General features: G+C 38.3%; 1 protein-coding gene across 4 annotated transcripts in view; it reads left to right on the top strand.

The window, feature by feature from the left end:
- The window catches only part of LOC150099946 (ATP-binding cassette sub-family C member 1-like), a 684,487-nt gene extending 674,552 nt beyond the window's left edge, over positions 1–9,935 (top strand). For 3 of the 4 annotated variants that reach the window (XM_090403130.1, XM_090403131.1, XM_090403128.1), the window contains one exon: positions 7,631–9,935. The gene's annotated coding sequence lies outside the window, so the exon portion shown is untranslated. Of the gene's footprint in view, positions 1–2,103; positions 2,585–7,630 lie in introns of those variants that run through there. The other variant, XM_090403129.1, reaches the window with a different exon arrangement.
- The last annotated feature ends 14,609 nt before the right edge of the window (positions 9,936–24,544 follow it).

Below are 24,544 nucleotides of genomic sequence, written 5' to 3'. Positions count from 1 at the left end.
AGCTAAAGAATTGTCAGTACCCTTGACCATTTTGTTTAATTTGAGTCTCGAGTCTGGGTTAGTTCCGAAGGGGTGGAAAGAGGGGAAAATAGTTCCACTGCATAAAGGTGGTTCCAAGACTGCTGTTGTAAATTACCGACCGATTAGCATATCAGGAATCATTGTCAAGGTCTTAGAGAAATTAGTCAAGAAAAGAATACAGGATTGGATAGATGAAAATGGGATATTGTATGGGGGACAACATGGTTTTGTGAAGGGTAGATCATGCTTCAGTAACTTGCTCACGTTTTATAACACAGTGACGACTGAACTGGATAGGGGTAATGGGTTTACAGTGATGCTACTGGACCTTGCCAAGGCCTTTGACAGGATACCACATGGAACTCTAATCAGTAAACTGGAGCAGATGGGGATAGTATAGGGTTGGTGAGATGGATAGGAGGGTGGTTGAAGGAGCGATACCAGAGAGTGGTTTATTCAGGAGTGGAGTCTAAAAGAAGGCTTTTGACTAGTGGTGTGCCACAAGGCTCTGTTCTTGGACCACTGCTTTTCAGTTTGTTCATCAATGATATAGGAAAGGATTTGAGAGGAAGTGTTCACTTGTTTGCTGATGATGCAAAGTTGGGTAGAGCAATTGTGAGTGCACAGGATGTCAAAATTTTACAGGATGGTTTGGATAGTTTGGAGGACTGGTCTAGGAAAAATGGATGTCAATTTAATGTGGCAAAGTGTAAGGTTATGCACTTTGGGGTGAAAAGAATAGCAGCAGTTATCACATTGGTGGAACCGTACTCCAGGAGATTGATGAGGCCAGGGATTTGGGAGTGTTGGTGGATAGGGAATTGAAGTTTAGGGGACACATTGCAAAAGTGACTAAATCAGCTCATCAAATCATTTGGCTTCTGAAAAATACTTTAACATGCAGAGACAAACAAGTTGTTGTTCCTCTGTATCGACCCTTGATAAGACCCCATCTTCACTACTGTGCCCAGTTATGGGCACCAGGCTTTCTTCGTGATGGGGAGGAACTGGAGAGGATCCAGAGACGAGTGACCAAGATGATAGCAGGTCTGTGGAATGAACCTTATGAGAATAGGTTGAAGATTTGTGGGTTGCAGAGATTGGACGATAGGTGAAGGAGGGGTGATATGATTGAGATATTCAAATTACTGAAGGGTTTCTATAAGATTGATCCAGAAGATATTTTTGAAAATATGAATAGTGGTGGGAGGACTAGGGGCCATGCATGGAAGCTGGGCAAGAGCGTGGTTGACAAGGGTGTTAGAGCTAGGTTTTTTACTTGGAGAGTGGTGAATGAGTGGAATAAGCTTCCAGAGTCTGTTGTGGGTGCTACGACCGTGAATGAGTTCAAGGCAAGGTATGATAGATACTGTGTCAATGTTGAATAGTTGTTCTTGACATGATGTTAGGGCCTCCCTCGATGAGTCTGTCGACTCCTTGTAGTTGCCCGGAACAATAATAATAATAAATAATAATGATATATGGTGAATCCGGTGTGAAATAGACAATAATCTGGGCATCCTTTTGTGATTAGTTCTACAATCCCACTAATATTCTAAATGTTGCCACTTTGAGAGCAGCACTATTTCAACATTCTTTGAAAGTACATCAGTTACAAATCCATTTTAATTTATACTGTACTGTACTGATAAACTTCTAACTTTATACTAAAATAAAGAGCCAAAAGGCTTCAGTTCAGCAATGCAAAAATTATAAAAATCAAGTGGATATTAGATTCACCATTATTTCAAAGCTAAATGTAGAAACTATGAAAGTTTGTAAAAATAAGTTGACCAGAGCATTTACGGGAATACATCCACCGGCATTTACGACTCGCCCTGGTGTGGACCATCTTTGAAAACATGCATGCTGCCCAGGCATCTCATATATTTGCTTTCTAATTTGGTCCATTTTTTAAGGTTTCACCAGCCTGACAGCTGTTTCAAACTGGTTAGTTTGAATTTTATGGAAAAAGTTTAAATTTTCAGTATACCTTTGTTAACCATGTTTCTATTTATTATTATTATTATTATTATTATTATTATTATTATTATTATTATTATTATTATTATTATTATTTAGGCCTTCAAGGAGTCAAAAGATTCATCACAGGAGGTCCTTCCTAGGAAACACAAAGTCTATCATATCACTCCTTGACAGTTCATGTTCTCACCACTCTATCAGGCAATGCATTCCACAGTTCATTTAAAAAAAAAAAACTAAGTAATATATGTGTCAGTCTCCCAGAAGAAGTAGGTATCTATCAACGAAGCATATTTTCCCTAACAATTATTTTAGAAAAATTTATCAAGTGTAACCTGACGTGTTCTCTTTCTAGACTGTAACTGAACAAAATCAGCACAAGTATTTAATTCAGATAAAGGATTGCCACCTTGCAGTAGCATCATAATTAAGCAATAAATTTCCTGGTAAGTCATTCACCTATGTACAGGTGTGTCATCCTCATTACTTTCCTTATTTTCCTGGGTCTTTAGGTGTTTTGTTGAAATTTTTCCAACAATTGCATCCTTACAATCTTTATTTTCATTATAACATTGAAGGCTATTGTCCCTGTATAAAAACTCTTCATAGTTTCTGACTTGTTGCAGTTCCAAAATGATTTCACTCTCATTATCCATCTGGCATTTCCTGGTTTGAATTCTTAAAGCCACAATGACCAAAGCAGTTTTGAATTGTTTTGCTGCTTATTTCTTGCCAACTATCTGCAACAAATTGTACTGCCCGTAAAATGGTAACTTTTGCACTGATTTCTTTGGTCATTGAAGATGATGTCAGTGTGTGGCCGAGTGGTTAGCATATTCGCTCTCCAGCCAAAAGGCTGTGGGTTCGAATCCCGCCGTGGGCATGGATGTTTGTGATTGTCTGCGGAAATACTAGTCTTCAGTCGGCAATAGATGGCATTGGTGATGTTGCGGTCAGTTGGTGGATTAAGTGGTGGAGACAGAGCTGTAGAGTGGGTGCCCTCCCTCGATGAGTCTTTAGACTCCCTGGAGGTGTCAAATAATAATAAAATAATAAGATTCTCTTCAGCTGTTTCAAGGGTGTAGTGTACCAACCTTCCTCAACACAATATCTTCAAATTTTTTATGATTTCCATATCCAGTGGCTGTACCAGGGACTTGGTGTTAGCAGGAAGAAATTCAAGTTGAATGTTTTTCAAACAATCTAATTGAGGATGTGCCACATTGTCCAGAAGCAGAAGAATATTTCTTGCAGTTTTGTTGCAATTCTGCATCCCAACTCATTAGCCATTACTGATAGATAACAGAAGTCATCAATTCATAATTGTTGGCATAATACAGAACTGGCAAAATGTCCATTCTAAGCCCTTTAAAGCATCAAGGCTTGGCGCTTTTTCCAGTACCGAATAGCTTCCATTTGTCACTTCCCAACATGTTACAGCAGTGCAACATGGTAATGCAATCCATTGCTTTATTTGAACCTGACCACACTGCAAGTTTATAGCTGAGGGAACCATCTGGTGTGGCACGGTAAAACAGACCTGTTTTGTCAGCATCATAGATTTCATAAGGACTAATCTGCAGCAATTTGAGTAGTTTAGTTGATTTCCACTGTTTAGTGCTCACAGTATCAGCACTGTCCTTTTCACCGTGTACCTTCTTAAATTTTATTTCATGTCTGGTTTCCATCTCAATAACCAACCAACCATCTGTAGCTTTAAAGCTCACATTTTCCAGCTTTCTAGTTAAATCTTCTGATTTAATTTTTAACATTTGAACATTAACATGCATGCCTCGTCCAGTTACAATAGAGAATCATTGATTGAGCCTCCTCAACATCTGGATTCTTGCTTTCTTGCTTCCATTTTTGGGATTTTCCCTGTTGTTCATCATGTGATGCCCATTCTTCTCACAATTTGTCCTGCTGGCCTAACAAACACATGATTGTAGATTTTGGATCACCGGTTATCTCTGCCAGCTGATGATGACTGGTGTTAGAAAGTTGGCTTTTTATTATTATTATTATTATTATTATTATTATTATTATTATTATTCAGGCCTCCAAGGAGTCAAAAGACTCATCAAGGGAGGTCCTTCCTAAGACATAAAGTCTGTCAAGACTCATCGAGGGGAGGTCCCCCCCTGAGAAACACAAAGTTTATCATACCACTCTTTAAACTCACTGACCGTTCTCGCTCCCACCACTCCATCAGGCAATGCATTCCACGGCTCAACCATCCTCCACACAAAGAAACCACTCCTTACCCTCTTGCTCACAGTTTCCTTTCGTAACTTCCAGGGATGGCCTCTTGTCATCACTCCTTCCTGCTGATCAACCAAGCGAAAGAACTCCCCAGTGTCAACCCTGTAACCACCTCTCAACAGTTTAAAAGTCCCAATCATATCACCTCTCCTTCTTCTATCCACCAAACTCTGCAGTCCACATTCTCTCAGCTGATCCTCATAACTATCCTTGTACAGTCCTGAAACCATCTTTGTCATCCGTCTTTGTATCCTTTCCACAGTTAATTTATCCCCTTCAAATCCTGGGGACCAAATCTGAGAACAATAGTCCAAGTGTGGTCTGATCAGAGACTTATACAACGGAATGATAACCCTCTTATCTCTGCAGGTCAGTGTCCTTCTCATAATAGCAGCAATCCTCTGTGTTACCTTCACCACCTTTGCAATATGTCCCCTAAACTTCAGGTTTCTATCAATCATCAACCCCAGATCTCTTGTCTCCCCTACTTCCTCCAGTATAACTCCTCCCATAGAGTATGCAGCATCCCATCGATGTTTCCCAAACCTCAAGACATTACATTTTGCTGCATTAAACTGACACCCCCATTCATTTGCCCATCTATCTAGCTTATTTAAATCCTTTTGCAGGGCTACCACATCTGCACTATTACTAATAATCCTTCCCAGCTTCGCATCATCCGCAAACAACTGAATATCCTCCTGCAATCCACTGGCTATGTCATTGATATAAAGGTTAAACAATATAGGTCCTAGTACTGAGCCCTGTGGGACCCCACTTGTAACCCTCTGCCTCCTGGAAACTGCTCCACCATACACAACTCTCTGATACCTATCAGACAGCCAATCCTGAATCCAGTTGACCAATCTGACATAGTCAGGTAAGGTGATTTTATCTGCTAATGTTAGATCTTTCCATGGCATTTTGACAGGGTGCCTTATAAAAAGAAAAAAAATTAAATCGCTACACTGTTTGTTACATTTTTTACTAAAAAATTTAACACATACCTGTTTTAATCAAAAGTACACTACCTAGCCACTGTTTGTTACATTTTTTACTAAAAAGTTTAACACATACCTGTTTTAATCAAAAGTACACTACCTAGCCACTGTAAGTAGAATCGTTACACTGTCAGAATACATGCATCCTCTCTACTCTGTATCCCAGCACTGACTGACAGCAACACTCTCTATGTAACTCACTACATGTACACCAACTACAGTCATGTCCCAATAAAGCAGCAATGTGCCCAAACAAGCAAAGCAACTTTGGGTTATATTCTCGATTTGTTTCTGTTCCTCGGTATTTTTCCCAAATAAATAGCTGCCCTGATTATTATTATTATTATTATTATTATTCCTGATACCTCCAAGGAGTCCAAAGACTCATCGCGGGAGGACACCTACAACTGTCTCTACACCTAACCTCTACTACGAATCATCTCCATCAACGCCATCTACCGCCCACCTCCAACACCACCACAACTAGTAATTTTTGTCTGTAAATTGCGTGTGTTCTGAAGGGCTGATTTGTATGTATGCGGGATGAAAAACCCGAGTTTCCGGGAGAAAAAACCCTGCTACCTCCGTATGAGATCGATTAACCGGAATCTGCTGTATAATGTTTTATGATTTGAATGAAATTGAATGTAATTTATAGAACCTAGTAAATAGGAAGAAGGGGGCATGCTACAATCAAGAGAGAGAGAAAGAGATATATTAAAGCTAGAAAGAAAGACATTAGAGAAGGAGAGAAAGATATTGCAGAGAGAGAAAGAAAGATACTATATATATATATTTAGAATGTTGAAATTAAAGTTTTACTTCAAAAATAAACACAGTGTTTTAATTTATTTCCCTATACGTCGTTTTGACTTTTTGTATTTTTGTTGTGTGTTGAGAGGGGCAGCAAACTCAGAGACTGCCCTGGGCGACCAAAGCTCTAGCTACTACACCACCGAGAAAAGATATTCGAGAAAGAGAAAGAGAGAAGGAAAGAAGTGAGAGAGAGAAAAGATATTAGAGAGAGAGAGAGGAAAAAAAGTGAGATTAGAAAGAGAAGAAAGCAAGATATTAGAGGGAGAGAGAGATTACAGTGAGAAAGATATTAGACACAGAGAGAGAGAGAGAAAGTGAGATATTAAAGGAGAATTGAGAGATTAGACGAAGAAAGATATTAGAGAGAAAGTGAAATATTAGAGGGGAGAGAGAGATTAGGAAGAAAAGAAAGCAAGATATTAGAGAGGGAGAGAGATATTAGAGTGGGGGGGGAGTGATTACAGTGAGGGAAAGAGAGAGAAAGTAAGATATTATTAAGTTTTCTGACCTTCACAGATAAAAGAGTTGTCAATCCATTGTATAAAGCCCTGATCAGACCACACTTAGACAACTGTTCTCAAATTTGGTTCCCACGATTTGAGGGGGATAAATTAACTGTGGAATATTATTATTATTATTATTATTATTATTATTCAAGCCTCCATGGAGTCAAAAGACTCATGTCCTTCCTAGGAAACACAAAGTCTATCACGACTCGTCGTGGGAGCCCTCTTAGGAAATACAAAGTCTATCATACCACTCCTTAAACTCATTGACCATTCTCGCTCTCACCACTCTATCAGGCAATGCATTCTATGGTTCAACCACCCTCCATGCAAAGAAACCTACAGAGGTGGATAACAAAGATGTTTCAGGACTATACAATGTTGGTTTTGAGGATTGGCTGAGGGAATGTGGACTGCAGAGTTTGGTAGATAGAAAAAGGAGAGGTGAGGTGATTGAGACTTTTTAAACTGCTGAGAGGTAGTTACAGGGTGGACACTGGGGGAGTTCTTTTGCTTAGTGGAATGGGGGGGGGGGGGGAACAAGGGACCATCCTTGGAAGTTACGAAAGGAAGCTGTGAGCAAGAGGTTGAGGAGTGGTTTCTTTACGTGGAGGGTGGTTGAGCAATGGAATGCATTGCCTGATGTGGTGAAAGCATAAACGGTTAATGAGTTCAAGGAATGATATGATAGACAGTGTTTTCTAGGACGGACCTCCCACTATGAGTCTTTTGACTGCATGGAGGCCTGAATCATAATAATAATAATAAAGCAAGATATTAGAGGGAGAGAGAGAGAAAGCAGAGAGAAGATTTTTAAAAGGAATACATTTTTTACACAGTGATTGTAGTGAGGGCATGGACTGCAAAGGCATTTGAGGTGTATGAAAAATATTGTGGCATTTGCAGTGAATTCACAAAATGCAGTGTCGGAGACACTGGATCTTGTGAATTCTTGGAGGTGTGGTAAGATTTTTTTTTCTCTGCATTCTCTTTGTTTTCCTACTTTGCAACTTTCTTATTTATTTATTTAAAATATTTCAGTTACATTATTACAAGGTGAAATCTAAAAAGGATGAAAAGTGTAGCCTGAATACCTCAAGTCTGTCACTTACCAGTGCTCGAAGAAGATTTAAATGAAAAGAATCTTCATTCATCAAAGGAAGACTAACACATGAATAACTGTATGAACGTTCATACCCAGTAACTGATGATAGAAAGAGGTTATCAGTTCACATCATCAAACCATAACATCGCACCTACATGGAATCTTATGAACTGGAATAAGTACTTAAATTAAGTTTTTTACCTTTGTAATCCTTTATGATCATATAGACCCTGGTTCATAACTTACTAAAATTTCAAATTATGCTGGTATTAAATAATAAAGAAAAAAAAAATTAATACAATGCTCAGTTTTAACTCATAAATGATCCTATTGAATCTCCACTTTGACACTTAAAAACTTTGACACACATACTGACATTGAAACAGTAAACTAAAGTGAACACGTGTGAATGTCATTAAACTTCCAAAAAATCCAAAGTGCTTTCATGAGTCATGAAGACAATTTCTGCAAGATGGAGGAAATATATGTGTGTGTGTTCCACAATTCCCATTGAACATCAGTTGAAAGTGTGACATTTCGGTTTCTTTTAAGCAAAGTAGAGCTCTGCTTTACAATTCCTACATAATCTTAATAAATTAATCTAAACAAGTCTAAAATGGTCCAAATTAATCTAAACAAGTAATTGGAAGTTACTTGTTTAGATTAATTTGGACCATTATTGAGAAGTTTCATTAATGATAGAGAAAAGTGGCATGTCACAAAAATCTTGAGATAGATTTAAAGAAACAAATTACTAAAATCATGCAAGAGTCAGTTAAGAAATATGCGATAAGATATAATGATATAATATAACACGTTTACTAAATAACTTAAGGAAATTACAATGTACAATAGAATATACATTAAATTAAACTTTAATATATTTCCAATATTTCGGCAACGTCATGTTGCCATCTTCAAAGGAACTTACAATAAAGACACGTGCACGCAGGCACTAAACACAGTAAATGAGAAATGAAGCGAGGAAGCTATGGCTTTCCTAAGTCTTGATGGTGCCCCCTAGCGGGCTATGTAGGTATTCTTGGCTGTTGGGCTGAAGGTCTCTTGATGTAAGCCTCCCAAATTTGGGGCAGTCTCATGCAAACAAATTTGTTGAGGTTTGGCATGTTTCTTAGGGCTGAGGCTAATTCCATGAATAGTCTTTCAAATTTAAACTTGCTACGTTATCTCTCCGAAACAGAATGTTTTGGAGAGATAACATATATCAGAGTTCAAATTTTAAACCAAACCATACTGTTTGAGCTGAGTTGGGTCTGAATTATCATGCTATGAAGATGGAAATTAAATTAATTGTATATTATTATTATTACAGGTATCTCCATGTTGTATTATTATTATTATTATTATTATTATTATTTGACACCTCCAGGGAGTCCAAAGACTCATCGAGGAAGGGTGTGTCAACAGCATCAAACGATTGGTCCCCTTCCAATACTAACTGCGCTCAAACTTACTTAACTGAGCCATTAGTAGCAGAGGCTCTACCAATCGACCAACCTTTGATTATTAAAGGAATGTTAGAGTGTACAAATAGACTTGTTTTGCATATACGAGGGGGTTCTGGAAGGTTCTGATAAACACCTAGAACAAAAATTAATTTTATGTATTCTTATAGATCCTAAAAGAAGAAAAACAGATTATTGAAATTTGGTGAAATATGGGGTGAAAGGGGTTTATGATATGTTCTTTCTTGTGGTTATATCAGTTGCTTTAATATCATTTTTGTCCTAGGTGTTTATCAGAACTTTCCAAACCCCCCACCCTCCTCATATATATAAAAAATGGTGTTTCATTGTTCAGAGGATTTATTTATTCATTTTTTAGAATTATTTGCTTGACTTGTTAAAATCCATGTTAAAAATTATAAAATAGGGCCTTATGAATATTTATGTGAATGTTACATAAGCCATTTTTGTTAATTGTGTGAACTACTAAAAACGGTTTTCATAATGTGTCAAACACTTAATTTGAAAAACAGTGTAGTTATTCAGTTTCAAGTGATATTTATCCTTGTAAACAATATTAACTTTGACAAATGAGAAATGATAAAAAAAAAAATCAATACTACTCCTCTTGAATTAAAAGAGAATGAGCTAATTTTAATTACTTAATTTAATTTAAGGATTTCTTTTATGATTTATATATTTTTACATATTTGTTTCTGCACAGTAATGTAATCTAAACTTTCTTTACTAAGTTGTAATAAAGTGTTTTGCTGTTTTTGAATTATCCAGTATATTTTCATTATATTCTTGATATCTCTTTATTCTCCTGATTCTCACAATTTAACTATAATATGCTTAAACACAAGGCAAACCATTTATCAATATGGTTCATCCATATCATCAAGTCTATTGTTATAGACTTGATGATATGGTAGATGTTACCAAATGCTTCAAAAAGTGGATTTCTAATTATTATTATTTTTTTTTTTATGTGCACACTACCCACGAAAGATTCTATACTTATTTTCCTTTTTTAGTTCCATGGGTAAGCTAATGATTAGATAGTCTGGGAGCTCTGCTTTAAAGATGAAACATGGGATCTTTTATAAACTCTTCAGGCTGCCAATAATCAGGATAATGATCTCACACCTAAAGACTCACAAATATCCATTTTGCATAATAAGATTTGAATCTACTATCACCTTGTCAGACAGAGAGTGAATATGCTATTCACTCAGCCAAACTAGGCTGACAAAGGTTTGCATGTTATAGAAACATAAGTTACTAAAATAATTATTTTATGGGATAGACTCAGGAGAAAGTTTTGAATATATAGCAGAATAGAGGACAAGAAGTTACTGAAAAATTGAGTAATGGCATGGTTAGCAAAGATCTGAGAACTAGATGTTTTTGCTCGTACAAATTGAGTACTAGTGAGTCACTGAGTGAAGTGTGAATTGTAAATTTATAGTGAAACAAATTTAAACAGAAAAATACATTTTTAAAAGGTAAGTATATGTAATTTAATATTATTTTACTTGTTAGTTTTATTATGTTTTGCTTTTAAACTGAAATAATTTAATTTAGTATTTGGGGATTAATTAATTAGTTGATTTTTAATAAAATATGCCAGTCAATTTTCTTATATATGAAATTGTGCTAAAAACTGTATTAATACTGAATAGTTTTTTTTCCAAGAATCGATGTAGGCGAAAATAATGTACTGTATATATAGTTTACATCAATAAATAGTAATTGATAATTACATCAAAAAATGCTAAGGACGTTTACTGATGTAATTATTTGTCTCCAAGCTCCCCCCCCCCACTGGAAAATTTACTGTTGATGCATGCCCATGCATACAGCCAAATTGCGGTGAAATTTGTAGCACGCGTTTCATAACCCACATGACAGCACGCACACACACACACACATATATATATATATTATTGAAATTAGGATTTACTCGGGATGTATACATTTATAAAATTAATTTAACTGACTAGAACCCGAGAAAGTATAACAAAAACCTTTAATAAATCACGACTAGTTTCAACAGTGCTCCGACTTCTTCAGGTGAGAAAGAAAAAACATAAGACTTATAAAAATAACAAGGTAAAAAACATAGAATAGTAACAGTCATATTTGAATATAATGGCTATTCGTCTCGTAACATCACTAAACATTTGAGACCACGCCAACATCCTCGACAGGAAGATGATTCCAACCCTATGACTCATATACAGTTACCATTATCAGCTCTCTTACTCCAAGACTACCTAGGATTTTGAAGAAATTCAACATAAAGACTGACTATACTACTCTGCCGAAACTTTGTTCTTTTCTAAGTCGACCAAAACACAACCGACTGCATTTTCCTGGTGTTTATAAAGTTTTGTGCGACTGTGGTCGACTTTATTATGGCCAGACAGATAAATCTGTTTCACTTCATCTTGAGGAACATAGACATGACATCTCGTACAGTAGAACACGAGCTAGCGCCCTTTCCAGTCATCTCCTCTTCTCGGCAAACTCTAACCTTGAAGAACGGCCACACCAACAGAATGTGTGCGACAGCTAATTTTAGCGCGCCAGTGCTGGATTACTGCACTATGGGAACGCACTGCTAATTTATATATATGCAAGGATGAATTTGAAAGAAATTATCAAATTAAAAGAAATAGTTCTGGACCCGTCACACTTGAACAACAATCTAAGCTACAATTTGCCTGATTCCCATAGCGCAGTAATCCAGTACTGGCGCTCTAAAATTAGCTATTGCACACATTCAACTCATGCCAACAGTAGCACGCGGTCACCTATTCAAATATGACTGTTACTATTCTACTTCTTTTTATTAAGCTGGAAAGTCCATGTTTTTTACCTTGTTATTTTTATAAGTCTTATGTTTTTTCTTTCTCACCTGAAGAAGTCGGAGCACCGATGAAACTAGTCGTGATTTCTTAAATGTTTTTGTTATACTTTCTCGGTTCTAGTCAGTTAAATTAATTTTATAAATATTATATATATATATGTGTGTGTGTGTGTGAAAACCGAACTTTTCGGAAATAGAGGAAACTAGTGGCGTCAGCTGTTGTATCCTTTTTGTTGTCGAAAGCCGCAACCTCCATTAGTATTGTGTCAACTGTTTATGACATTTGTTTCATTAGAAGCCGAGTTAGAGTTGTTCCCCACAAGTGCACCCGAAGACCAAAAAATGTATCGAATTCAACACTGCTGGGACCTCATTAAAACCATTCGTAAGGACTCAAACTTCTTTGAAACGATCGTTACTGGTGACGAAACGTGGTGTTTTGAGTATCAGCCCAAAACAAAGCGCTAGTTCTTAGTGGAGACCACCAGAAGAGGGGAATCTGAAAAAAAGTCGCTTTTAGAAGTCAAAATTAAAAACAATGCTAATTTGTTTCTATGATTCTAAGGGCATTATCCACAAAGAATTAGTTCCGCCTGGCAAAACGGTCAATGGTGAGTTTTATCTCGAAGTTTTGAAGCGATTGATAGCGAGAATTCGTCGCGTACGGAATGAATACCGTGACGACGACCGTTCTTCAAAACACTGTCACTATTCGGCTTCTAATGAAACAAATGTCATAAACAGTTGACACAACACTAATGAAGGTTGCCACTTTTGACAACAAAAGGATACAACAGGTGGCGCCACTAGTTTCTTCTATTTTCGAAAAGTTCTGTTTCATTTTGGACAGGAGCCTGTATAGCTCATTGGATGGGGCGTTTGCTCACCACGGCGCTTGACCGCACGAAGGAAGACTTTGTTTCGAATCTAGTCGTCGACTAGAGGAAATTTTTCTAAACCTTTTTTTTGACCGGTTCCCAAGTTAGTTGATCTCTGGCATAGGCAAGCGGGTTTTTTCTCCTGGAAACTCGGGTTTTTCGTCCCATAAACTCAAGAAAATCGACCGTAGAACCCACATTATTCCAGACATTAGATATATATATTGGTTTAGGGTTAGGGACGACGAGATGGCGGCACTTGTTTGAGCCGTCTCCCTTCACTGCATGCTGCTTAATTAGTGATAGCCTTCGGCCAGCTGTCTCTGATTGGCTGCCAGTGGAGATTGAACTGCCCACTCAGTCTCCAAAAGTTAGATACGGCTAAACGGCCTCGCCTAATCCCTATATGGGAATAAAAAGGGGCATTAGCTGATTTTTTTTTTTTTTCTTTTTAGACAGAGGGTGCATATATATATATATATCAGTAGCATTACGTGATCATTCATTTCGGTTGGGTGTGCTGTCATGTTTTCCATTGGGGGGGGGGGGGAAGCTTGGAGACAAATAATTATATCAATAAATTTTTATACTTATTGATTTAATTAAATAATTACATCAATAAACGTCTTTTAGCTTTTTTTTTATGTAATTATTTGTTGAAGTAAACTATAAATACATTATTTTCATTTTGCATCGATTTTAATGATTTTTAATCCTTGGGGGGGGGGGGGAGGTATTCAGAATTAATAGTTTTTAGCACAATTTCATATATTAAAAAATGGACTGGCATATTTTATTAAAAATCAACTAATTAATTAATCCTAAATTAAATTATTTCAGTTTAAAAGCAAAAAAATAATAAAACTAACAAATAGAATGATATTAAATTACATACACTTACCTTTTAAAAATGTATTTTTTTTGTTTAAATTTGTTTCACTATAAATTTACATTCACACTTCATTCTGTAACTTACTAGAGAGATGGCAAACCAAAAACAGGAACACGTGTTTTATTACTGCAATGAAACACGTGTTCTATGGCCAACCCATAATAAAATTTTAAGACAGACAAAGCGTTCCCAGGATTGAGGGTGCAAGATTACATATCTCAATCAATTTTACGATTATAATTTGTGAAGTTTTTAAATTGATCCCAGGGGGAAGTACCCCGTTCCCCCCCCCCTGCAGACGCCCATGACTGTGGGATTGCATTTTATCGATGTACGAAAGTTTTGAGAGGTCATCAGCACTCATCTTAACTGGTCCAATGCAATTAATTGCAGGATAACTTTGAATACTTCTGCATAGAGTGGAAGAATCTGTTTTTATGATTGATTAGAAAACAACAATGCAGGAGAATGCTATATTTGGTTGGTATATTTGAAATACTCAAAGTTGAAAATATGTGAACCATCATTTATAAGACATGTGAGAATAGGAAGGAATAAGTGAGCAGAAACACTTTCATTAATGGTAAACGAATAATTAATAATTATCATTTGTGATATGTGTCCTATAAGTTGCTGGGTAGAGCGAATAGCACGATCCTATAAATTCTAAACTTGAATTTATAATAGCATAATTAAAAAAAAAAAAAACTTTTGAGAATCGGAAAATCAGAATTATCAACACTTTCGGGAATCCTAAATTCATTAGGTTTTTTTGTTTGTTTTTTTTTAATTTGGTATCAGCGGTCTTATCAATCTTACATATGCTGGTATTTTGTTGTAGATCAACAACGTCTTATAATACACAGAATATTCATTTTTATTTAGGAATAGATATTTTTTACTGTCTGTTGTTTCCGAAGACTAGAATAAAAATGTCTCTATACCATTAAAAAACTTTGCAACCTCAAAAGATGCTATACCGCACAAGCAAGAGAAAACACAATTAGCATTTTTCTCCTAATATCCACTTTCAAATTTTCAGTTCCAGAAAACGTGTAACAGCTGTTTGTAATAAAGCCATCGCATATAGTAATCTCTAAACTCGTGACAACAATCAATTGGATTGGTTGACACAATAACCAATCATAGCCGCTAGGTGCTGAATGAGCTCAAAATTTAAGCTCTCCTAGTCACGCCTTCTCAGCGGTTTAAAAGTAATACACCACTAATAATTTGACACGCTGCGCCCTCTTTTCATCTTTTCGAATGGCTCTAAAGTGTATGCATTTTGAAAGCACACCCGAGCTATTAACGCGAATGTGACGCAATGTTTACGCGGCGAAATCGCCTTCTTCATGAAGCACTAATTATTATTATTACGGGCAACTCCAGGGAGTCCTTAGACTAATCGAGAGAGGCCCCAAATCATATTCATCACAACTATTCGACATTCATATAGTATTTATCATACCTCGCCTTAAACTCATTCACTGTCACAGCATCCACCACAGACTCCGGCAGCCCATTCCACTCATTCACCACTCTAAAAGTAAAGAACCCAGCTCTAACACCCTTACTAACCACACTTTTGCCCAGTTTCCATGGATGTTCCCTAGTCCTCCCACAACCAGCCCTGTTCTCAAAAATATCTTCTGAATTAATTTTATAGAAACCCTTCAGTAATTTGAATGTCTCAATCATATCTCCCCTCCTCCGCCTATCCAATTTTTGCAACCCACAAAGCCTCAACCTGTTCTCATAAGGTTCATTCCACAGACCTATCATCTTGGTCACTCACCTCTGGATCCTCTCAACCTCCTCCCCATCAAGAAGAAACCTAGGTGACCAAATCTGGGGCACAGTAGTCGAGATAGGGGTCTTATCAAGGCTTGATACAGAGGAACAATAACCTGTTTGTCTCTGCTTGTTAAAGTATTTGTCAGCAACCAAGTGATTTGATGAACTGATTTAGCCACTTTTGCGATGTACCACCCTAAACTTCAACTCCCTATCCACCAACACTCCCAAATCCCTGGCCTCGTCAATCTCCTGCAGTATGGTTCCACCAATGTGATATACTGCTGCTAATCTTTTAACCCCAAAATGCATAACCTTACACTTTGCCAAATTAAATTGACATCCATTCTCCTTAGTACGGTCCTTCAAACTATCCAAATCATGTTGCAAAATTTTGACATCATGTGCACTCGCTATTGCTCTACCCAACTTTCCATCATCAGCAAACAAATGAACACTTCCCCTCATATCCTTTCCTATATCGTTAATGAACAAATTGAAAAGTTGTGGTCCAAGAACAGAATCCTGCGTTACACCACTAGCCACAGGCCATCTTTTGGACTCTACTCCTGAATAAACCACTCTCTGATATTTCCCGTCAACCACCCTCCTATCCATCTCACCAATCCTATATCCACCCCCATATGCTGCAATTTACTGATTAGAATTCCATGTGGTATCCTGTCAAAGGCCTTTGCAAGGTCCAGTAGAATCACTGTAAATCCATTACCTCTATCCAGTTCAGCTGTCAATTGCTTTAATGCTTTATTATCCTCGTGAAGAGGACAATGAAGCATTACTAGTTTATTGTGTTCAATTTTAGGAATCGCGCGCGAAGTCTGCAAACAATTGGGCGAGTCTTTAACGGGAATAAATGCAAAAATATAATACCAGTGATACTAATATTTCGTGGATGAGTACCGCACACCTAGCACACCCGGAATATTCGCCCCTGATATATATAATATGTTTTAGCAGTAATAATCGGAGTTTGGTATGGGGCTATTTGTTATACAATTGTTGAGGAATTGATATTTAAAAATTCGAAAACAGCGGTATGTAATTGATGGACAGTTATTTTCTGTCTCCACTATATAATCACAAACATCACTATATGATTGACACAAATCATCTAGCATCTTGGCTGCCGATATATTATGCTACACGCAATCTCAGAAAATCTCTGCATAATTTTCATGCAGAGATATTCTGAGTCATGCCAGATGTCACTACTATTTTCTTAACCCTCGTACGGTCCTAATTATAAGCAGACGAAAATCATCCACCGCTGCAAATGGAAGAAAAAGAAAACTGAAATGCACATGTAAATCGTTATAATATAATGTTTGCTATTATTTTCGTTTTTTTTTTCCTTTTAATTAAATCCAAATCGTCAAGAGGAGAAGAAAAAACATTTATAGGGACATGCAGAGTGTATGTTTTTATTCCGCGAAATGTTGCAACATCACTTCACGCTTGTGATTTTGAAAAGTAATCACACGTCATTTGGATGGAGACAATCGAATGCCGTCATACTCTGCGCACACGATAATAAGATAGTGTCGTTTTGTTGAGGTTATTATCGAAAATATTTGGAAATTCGACACAAATAGACGTACCACAAAAGAAAAAAAAAAAAAAAGGACATGCATCGTACAGCCATTGTTTGTTAACGTACATGATCCCATTTGCACTTCATAGAAGTTATTGCTATTCTCTATTATTATTCTCATAAATAATCAGGCTACTTACCATAGCACTTTTGAACGTTTTTTTAATATAAAAATGTTGTTCATTATTACAACAGTTATTCATTCGATTTTTGGTCTAACAAGCTGCAGTTGTAGGACTTATTATTATAGAATAACGAATCTTACGTCATTAGTGCTTTCATCCCCTGTCATTAACCATTTAAGTAGCTGGATCCTACCAAGATAGTACATACTTAAATGTATGACGTAACTGAAGATGTTCGCACAAAAGAAAACTCGAAAAATTATTATTATTATTATATAGTTTAAGGTAAAACACCTATACTACTACACAGCCATGCTAAAACATTACTTCAGTTCAACTTGCAGAGTAACCAGAATAATATATCAGATAACAAGACCACAGTCAACAAACTACATAACCTATTTGTATAATAATTACTACTGACAAGCCACCGAAACTTTTACGCACCTGACGATGAACAAACTGTCATTCAATAAAAGAAACCTAGGCCTGCTCTAGATATTATAGAGAGATGGAAAATTAGGCAGAAATTACACACACACGAGAAAAAAACTGACGAATTCCTCAAACATCAATACAAGTGTTGTATTGAGGACTCAAGCACCCCCCCCATCCATCCAATTACCTCCCTCCAAAAAAGGTTAAACCGTGCGCATGCAGTGGTTGTCCCTGCGTGCATCTACACGTTAACCGGAAAAAACGTATTTACATACAGATTGTACATATACCAGACCTCAGACTGTAGGCATTAGTGAGATCTGGCTATCAGAATCAGACCTACTAACTGGTATCGAGAGTAAAGTGTACACTATTTTTAGGAAGGATAGAGAAGATAGGAGAGGAGGGGGCATGCTGCTAATGATATTGGATGAATTGAATCCGGTTAGAGTTGAGACCTATGACTGTAGTACTACTAGTAACAATATTTCATGTGGCAGTGAGTTTGAAGCCATCTGGTGTGAGGTGAAATCTAACAAGATCAATTATATAGTGGGGTGTTGTTACTGACTTGGTGGATCGGTTGCTGATGATGAAGAAATGCATCTCCAAACAGAAAAGATGACCGCGAAAACAGTAAATAATGGGATATTTTAATTATCCAAATATTGTTAACCCTTTTTGACCTGAATTTTTTTTTTTTACAAGTGAAAAAAAAATTTCTTTCTTTCTATTTATTTTGTCTTTAAGTCTAAAAAAGCAAGGATATCAAGTATTTTTCTGAGAAATACATTTTCATTTTTCAGAAAATGAAAATGTATTTTTTTCAAAGATTCATGGAAATTTCATTTTCAGTGAATCATTTCAGAATTGGAATCATTCGCCACGTAATATGGGCTATGAAGGCCAAGAAAGTTAGTGTTTCCAATTGGAATCACTAGGGCAGAAAGGGTTAAGATAGCACTAGAATTTCTTGCGAAGAATGAAAATGCATTTATAGAGCTGTTGCGGAACAATTTCCTCACGCAGCAAGTGACAGAAGGAACTCGAGGTCAAAGAGTGTTAGATTTGATTATAATGTCAAAAGGCGTTTCAGTTAAAGACGTAACTATTCTGCCTCCGGTTCTTGGCAGTGATCATGCGGTACTCTCTTGGGAATGGTTAAGTTTATGGATGTTCTACTCAGAAAGGTTACATGCTGAACTACAAAGCAAGAATTTATGACCAACTGAAGAGTATACTGAGTTCATTGGAATGGGATCGGTTGTGGGAGAAGAAGAATATCGACAGTGCATGGGAAGCATTTAACACTTTCATTGCCAAGCTGAAAATTGGAATTTCGTGTGGTGGCCAAATTTTTTTAATTTTTTTATTTAGTTAGCGACGTCCACGCGATAACGCGTGATCGGCCGTTTGGTGAGAGCTCGCATCCCGCGATATCGCGCGATTGGCAATGAACATGTTAAACAACACTTAAAAGATGCGATATCAGAATGTGTCCCGAAAGTTCGAAGAATAAATAGGGTAGGAGTCAAATGGATGTTACTAAACAAGAGATTCGTAAGAAAAGGATAATGTGGAAGGTATACTGTGTACATAAGGGTGTTGTCCGCTATGAAAATTATAAGCAGCAGGCTCGAAAGTTACACCTGTTGTATGGAAAGCAAAGTCTGAGTATGTAAAGAAACTGTCTCTCCTCCCCCCCCCCCCTCTGCAAGCAGAACAGCACCTTGCATACACAGATGTTGACAAAGCCGAAGCCATAGCAAGAAACCTAGAGAAACAATGCAGTCCTGCATATGATAACCTAAACATCAGGCACGTATACAAGATCCATCGTAAAGTCAGGTTCACAGTAAATCGTCCCGATGTCAATCCAAGTCCTATAATACCTACCGAAATAATCGGCATCATCAACCATCTCAATATCAAAAACGCCCCAGGTCCGGATGGCATCACTAACCAAGTCATCAAGGCACTACCACGCAAAGCCATAGCACATCTGGCTAACATCATAAACTCCATCCTCAAATGGCAGCACTTCCCCCAGTCATGGAAAATAGCTGACATCATCCCAATTCACAAACCAGGCAAAGACCCACACCTACCTGAAAATTACCGTCCCATCAGCCTGCTATCCAATTTAGGGAAAATAGCTGAGAAAATCATCCTCATCAGACTCCAAGTTCATGTCAACCAATTAAATATCATTCCAGAAGAACAATTCGGCTTCCGTCAAAATCACAGCACCACCCATCAAATCCATAGACTGGTAGAATACATCACCACAATTGGAATCAACACACTGGAGCTGTCTTCCTAGACATCTCAAAGGCCTTCGATAAGATCTGGCACCAAAGTCTCCTCTACAAACTTATCATCGCTAACCTTCCACTACACATGATACACCTGATCAAATCATACCTCTCCAACAGGAGGATGCAAGTCAAAATCAATGAGACAGTCTCAACCCAACGGAAAATCCTCGCTGGAGTTCCTCAAGGATCATTGCTAGCCCCGATCCTGTTCAACATCTATATGGCAGACATCCCTCAAAATCCTCTCACATCCACCATCGCCCTTTATGCTGATGACACGGCTATTCTAGCCAGATCTCGTCAACCACTTCTCGTCACCAAAAAACTACAAGACACCATCCTGAATCTAGAAAAATGGTTTAAAGACTGGCGACTACAATTAAACCCCCAGAAAAGTACAACGATACTCTTCACAAGAAGACGAGCATCCCCCAAAGGAGACATCACCCTGTTCAACTCTAAAATTCCCTGGAAAACTGAAGCAAAATACCTAGGAATACTTCTCGATAAGCGATTATGCTTCAACAGCCACATCAAGAGCATATGCACCAAAGCTTCAAAAGTTATCGCCCAGCTATACCCCTTGATCAACAGACACAGCAAACTAAGCTCAACAAATAAAATACTACTGTACAAGACAGTGATCCGTCCCACAGTCATATACGCCTCCCCAGCCTGGAGCCATACCTCCAAGACAAACATCCTCAAGCTACAAAGACTACAGAACAAATGCCTGCGAATGATTCTGGACGCCCCGTGGTTCATCAGGAACGCCCAGATCCATCGGGACATAAATATCCCCTACATCTCTCCACTACTACGCTCCCTAGCAGAAAAATTCTTTATGAAGACATCTATCCATCCAAACCAACTGATACAACAAGCCGGAAACTATGACGATAATGACTACTGGAAACATAAAAGACCGAAAGCCATCCTAACACCCAACTACGAATAACCACTTCTGCCCACTCAGGGCGAGCTAAAATAGCTCACAAATCTCTCCCATCACTGCTCCCGAAACAGACAACAGGGAATATGAAAAGCGTCAAGCTTCACCCTCTGCGCCATATATGTCCTGCGTCCTGCGTGCTAAGGACAACACACAAGAATTCTATCGATATACTGCAATAGAAGGAATGATTATGAAAGAATAACTTAAATGTAGACGGCGTGAGGGTAACAGATGCAGATGAGGTTGTTCAACTAATGAGTGCCCAGTTGTTAAAGTTCTCAACCTAGTGTATGCAACATTAATCTCACTGCTACCTCTTCACTGGATGGAGAAACTCAGGTGTATGAGAGGAAGTACTAGAGGTGTTGTGCGAATTGAATAAGAATTAAGCAATAGGAACTGATAGGACATCAGCATGGGTGTAAAAAGAGTGTTCAGCTGAAGAGGCTATTCTTTGACCAAGATGTTTAATATGAGTCTCAGAACAGCGAAGATTCCGCAGGAATGGAAGGAATGTATGGTAATTCCATTGGGCAAGGGTGACGCAAAGACTGATGTATCCAACTATCGACCAATTAGTATCTCAGGAGTTCAGTGGTGAAGATTTTGGAAACATTGGTTACTGCATTTAGAAATAGGTTGATAGTGAAGGTCATCAATAGGCTGATACGGGAAGGTCATGCTTTAGCAACTTGCTCACATTCTATAACAATGTTACCATTGAACTAGACAAGGGGAATGGATACACCATGATACTTTTGGATTTTGCTAAGGCTTTTGACAGAATACAGCATGGTACACTGCTGCATTAATTGGAGAAAATGGGTTTGGATTATAGAATATTAGCATGGATGAGAGGATGGCTAAGAGACAGATATCAAAAAGTGGTATACTGGGGATTTGAGTCTGCAAACGTATGGGAATCCGAAGCGTTGTTGTCTTGGCTTGCACATCCCCTGAGACATTTTGCTGCAAGTGCGGCAGTAGGCGGCCTCCTAGGGGAGATTCCTGGACACTTTCGGGTGACTGACTGGCCTGCTATGCTATTCCTCCCTTCCAGGGTTAGCAGTCCTGGTAGGGTTAAGTTTCCTCGTTTGCAATAACTCATCAGATGAAGGCTCCGACTCGTATAGGCTGGAGCCAGGAAACTCGTTGGGAGTGATTCGAGATGCCTGGTTCTTGTTTGGAGGTGATCTTGCCACCGGTTCCAGCGGCGTCCTCAGGAAAAAAGTTAAAAGAAAGCCCTGAAAGGACAGTCACCAACCCATTTCTTTAATTTCTCATCATGCTTGTTCCAGCGGTGAAGGAGTTCCAAACCTTAGACACTTCATCATGTTTGAGATCGTGCATTCTCCACCGCAGTTGGCCTTGGCGTGCATCGCACCTCAAAACATCCAGCCGAAGCCAGCGCTGCAATAAGAACTGAAGGCATCAAAGCACATTGGACTGCCAAAGAAGAAAAGATACTCGCTGCTCATGAGATCGAGTTGATGGCTCGAGGGATAAAGAACATCAACGAGTCTTTATTTAAGGTGTTCTCATTAAGATCTTTGGATGCCATCAAGTGTCATAGACGGAAAGCCAACTACAAAGCCTTAGTTCAAGGATTGGCAGCCCATCCGCCACAGGTAGGGACAGGTAATACTCCATATCTTCTGTCCCTGCCTCTCCATTTTCCAGCTACAATCCTGCTGTTGAAGAAGAGGCTTTGATTCTCAGACTGACATCATCTCTAGACGATTCTCTTCCGGAATATAACCATCAAATTCTCACATCCAGACCCACCTTCTGGGAATGGATATCACAGATTAACTAAATGACTACCTCCATGCTGAATTCTCCGAAAACTCTGATGCCTCGACAACATCAGCTTATGTCTCATTCTACAATGACTTTGTCAAATATTAAACAGAGGAAGAAGGCCTATGCAGGCCCTCTATAAAAAGAATAGAGGGCAATGTGCCAAGACCATCCTTGATGGTGCTTCCCCTCCACCTCTAGCAGATTTACATGATAATTTTGTTAAATTATGGAGTACACTCTTTTCTGCTCCACCTCCACACTTCCCTGATGATGACTAACCCACGATATTGAGGTCTGTTCCTGCCCTTCAAATATACCAGCCTGTCTCCATCCAGGAGACGAAAGCAGCTCTTCCATCCAATTTCTCCGCCTCCGAAACTGATGGCTTTCCTGCAGCTAGGCTTCGGAAGATGCCGTTGAATATTCTTCAAAGACTTATTGGACATTCTCCTTTCCAGTAAAGCAGTACTACCATACCTACGCGGCCCAAGAACTATCTTCATTCCGAAGAAAGAAACTTCAAGCCATGCATCAGACTTCAGACCTATTTCCATCTCCCCTGTGATACTTAGACTATCATAAAATCTTAGTCAAACGGCTTTAGCAGCATATACAGCATGATTATAGACAGAGAGCGTTTGTCCCTTTGGACAGCTGTGCCGAGAATATATATCGTCTTTCTTCTCTTCTCTCTGATTCCCGAAGCCGCTTTAAGCCTCTATATAGGGCGTCGCTGGACAATGTGGAGACGCTATCAAAGGACAAAAGGCCTTTGATAGCGTCTCCCTTCCTGCTCTCCTTCGAGCGCTGTCTATTGCTGGATGTCTCCAGAACCCTTTCTTTCCCATGTTATGGAGCTATACTTGGGTAGCTCCATCAGTATCACTACAGGGTCTCGTGCGACTTCTAATCCCGCAGTGCGGATGTTCGCCAGGATGATCCTCTATCTCCCATTTTCTTTAACTGCTCATACATGAGTTTCTTCACTCTCTTCCTAGCCGTATAGGCTACTCACTAGGCGCTTTTTCCTTTAATGCTATGGCCTTTGAGGACGATCTTATTCTCGTAGCGTCTATTGGCCTCGCCTACTCCCGTATATACGGGAATAAAAAGGCGTTAGCTGATTTTTTTTTTTATATATATATATATATATATATATATATATATATGTGTGTGTGTGTGTGTGTGTGTGTGTACAAAATTCTGCCACCAGGGAACATTTGGCGCTATAAGTGCATGGTTTGGGATTAATTAAACAGTAGTGGCTAAAAGAGACACAACAAGATATCAATTTTTGTGGTCGTATAACCGGCAAATGTGATTCAATATGTCCTCCTTTCAGATGTTCTAAGAACTACATTCTATGAATGACATTTTCTACAGCAGAACGCAACAAATCTGCATCGATTTGTCTCACATGATGTGTTATCCTCTCTTTCACGGTTGTTAAATCACGAACATGCCCTTCATACACCATGCATTTCAGATGGATAACCATCACGGGGATTGAGATCAGGCGAACGAGGTGGCCTTGCTGTGGGGAAACGTACGACTAATCACTCTGTGTTCTCTGACGTGTTTTCGTAACATTTGCTATACCGGCAATCCAATGTGAGGTGGTGCTCCAACTATCATGAAAATCAAGGCATCTTCACTGCTGCAGTTGCAAAACAACAAAGTTGCGCATCTCT

The sequence above is a fragment of the Typopeltis vanoorti genome, chromosome 13, assembly GCF_054136105.1.
Source record: "Typopeltis vanoorti isolate ZY-2024b chromosome 13, IOZ_Tvanoo_1.0, whole genome shotgun sequence".
Taxonomy (NCBI): Eukaryota; Metazoa; Arthropoda; class Arachnida; order Uropygi; family Thelyphonidae; genus Typopeltis; species Typopeltis vanoorti.
Note: the sequence above shows the minus strand (reverse complement) of the source record. Positions and strands in the feature narration are given on the sequence as shown.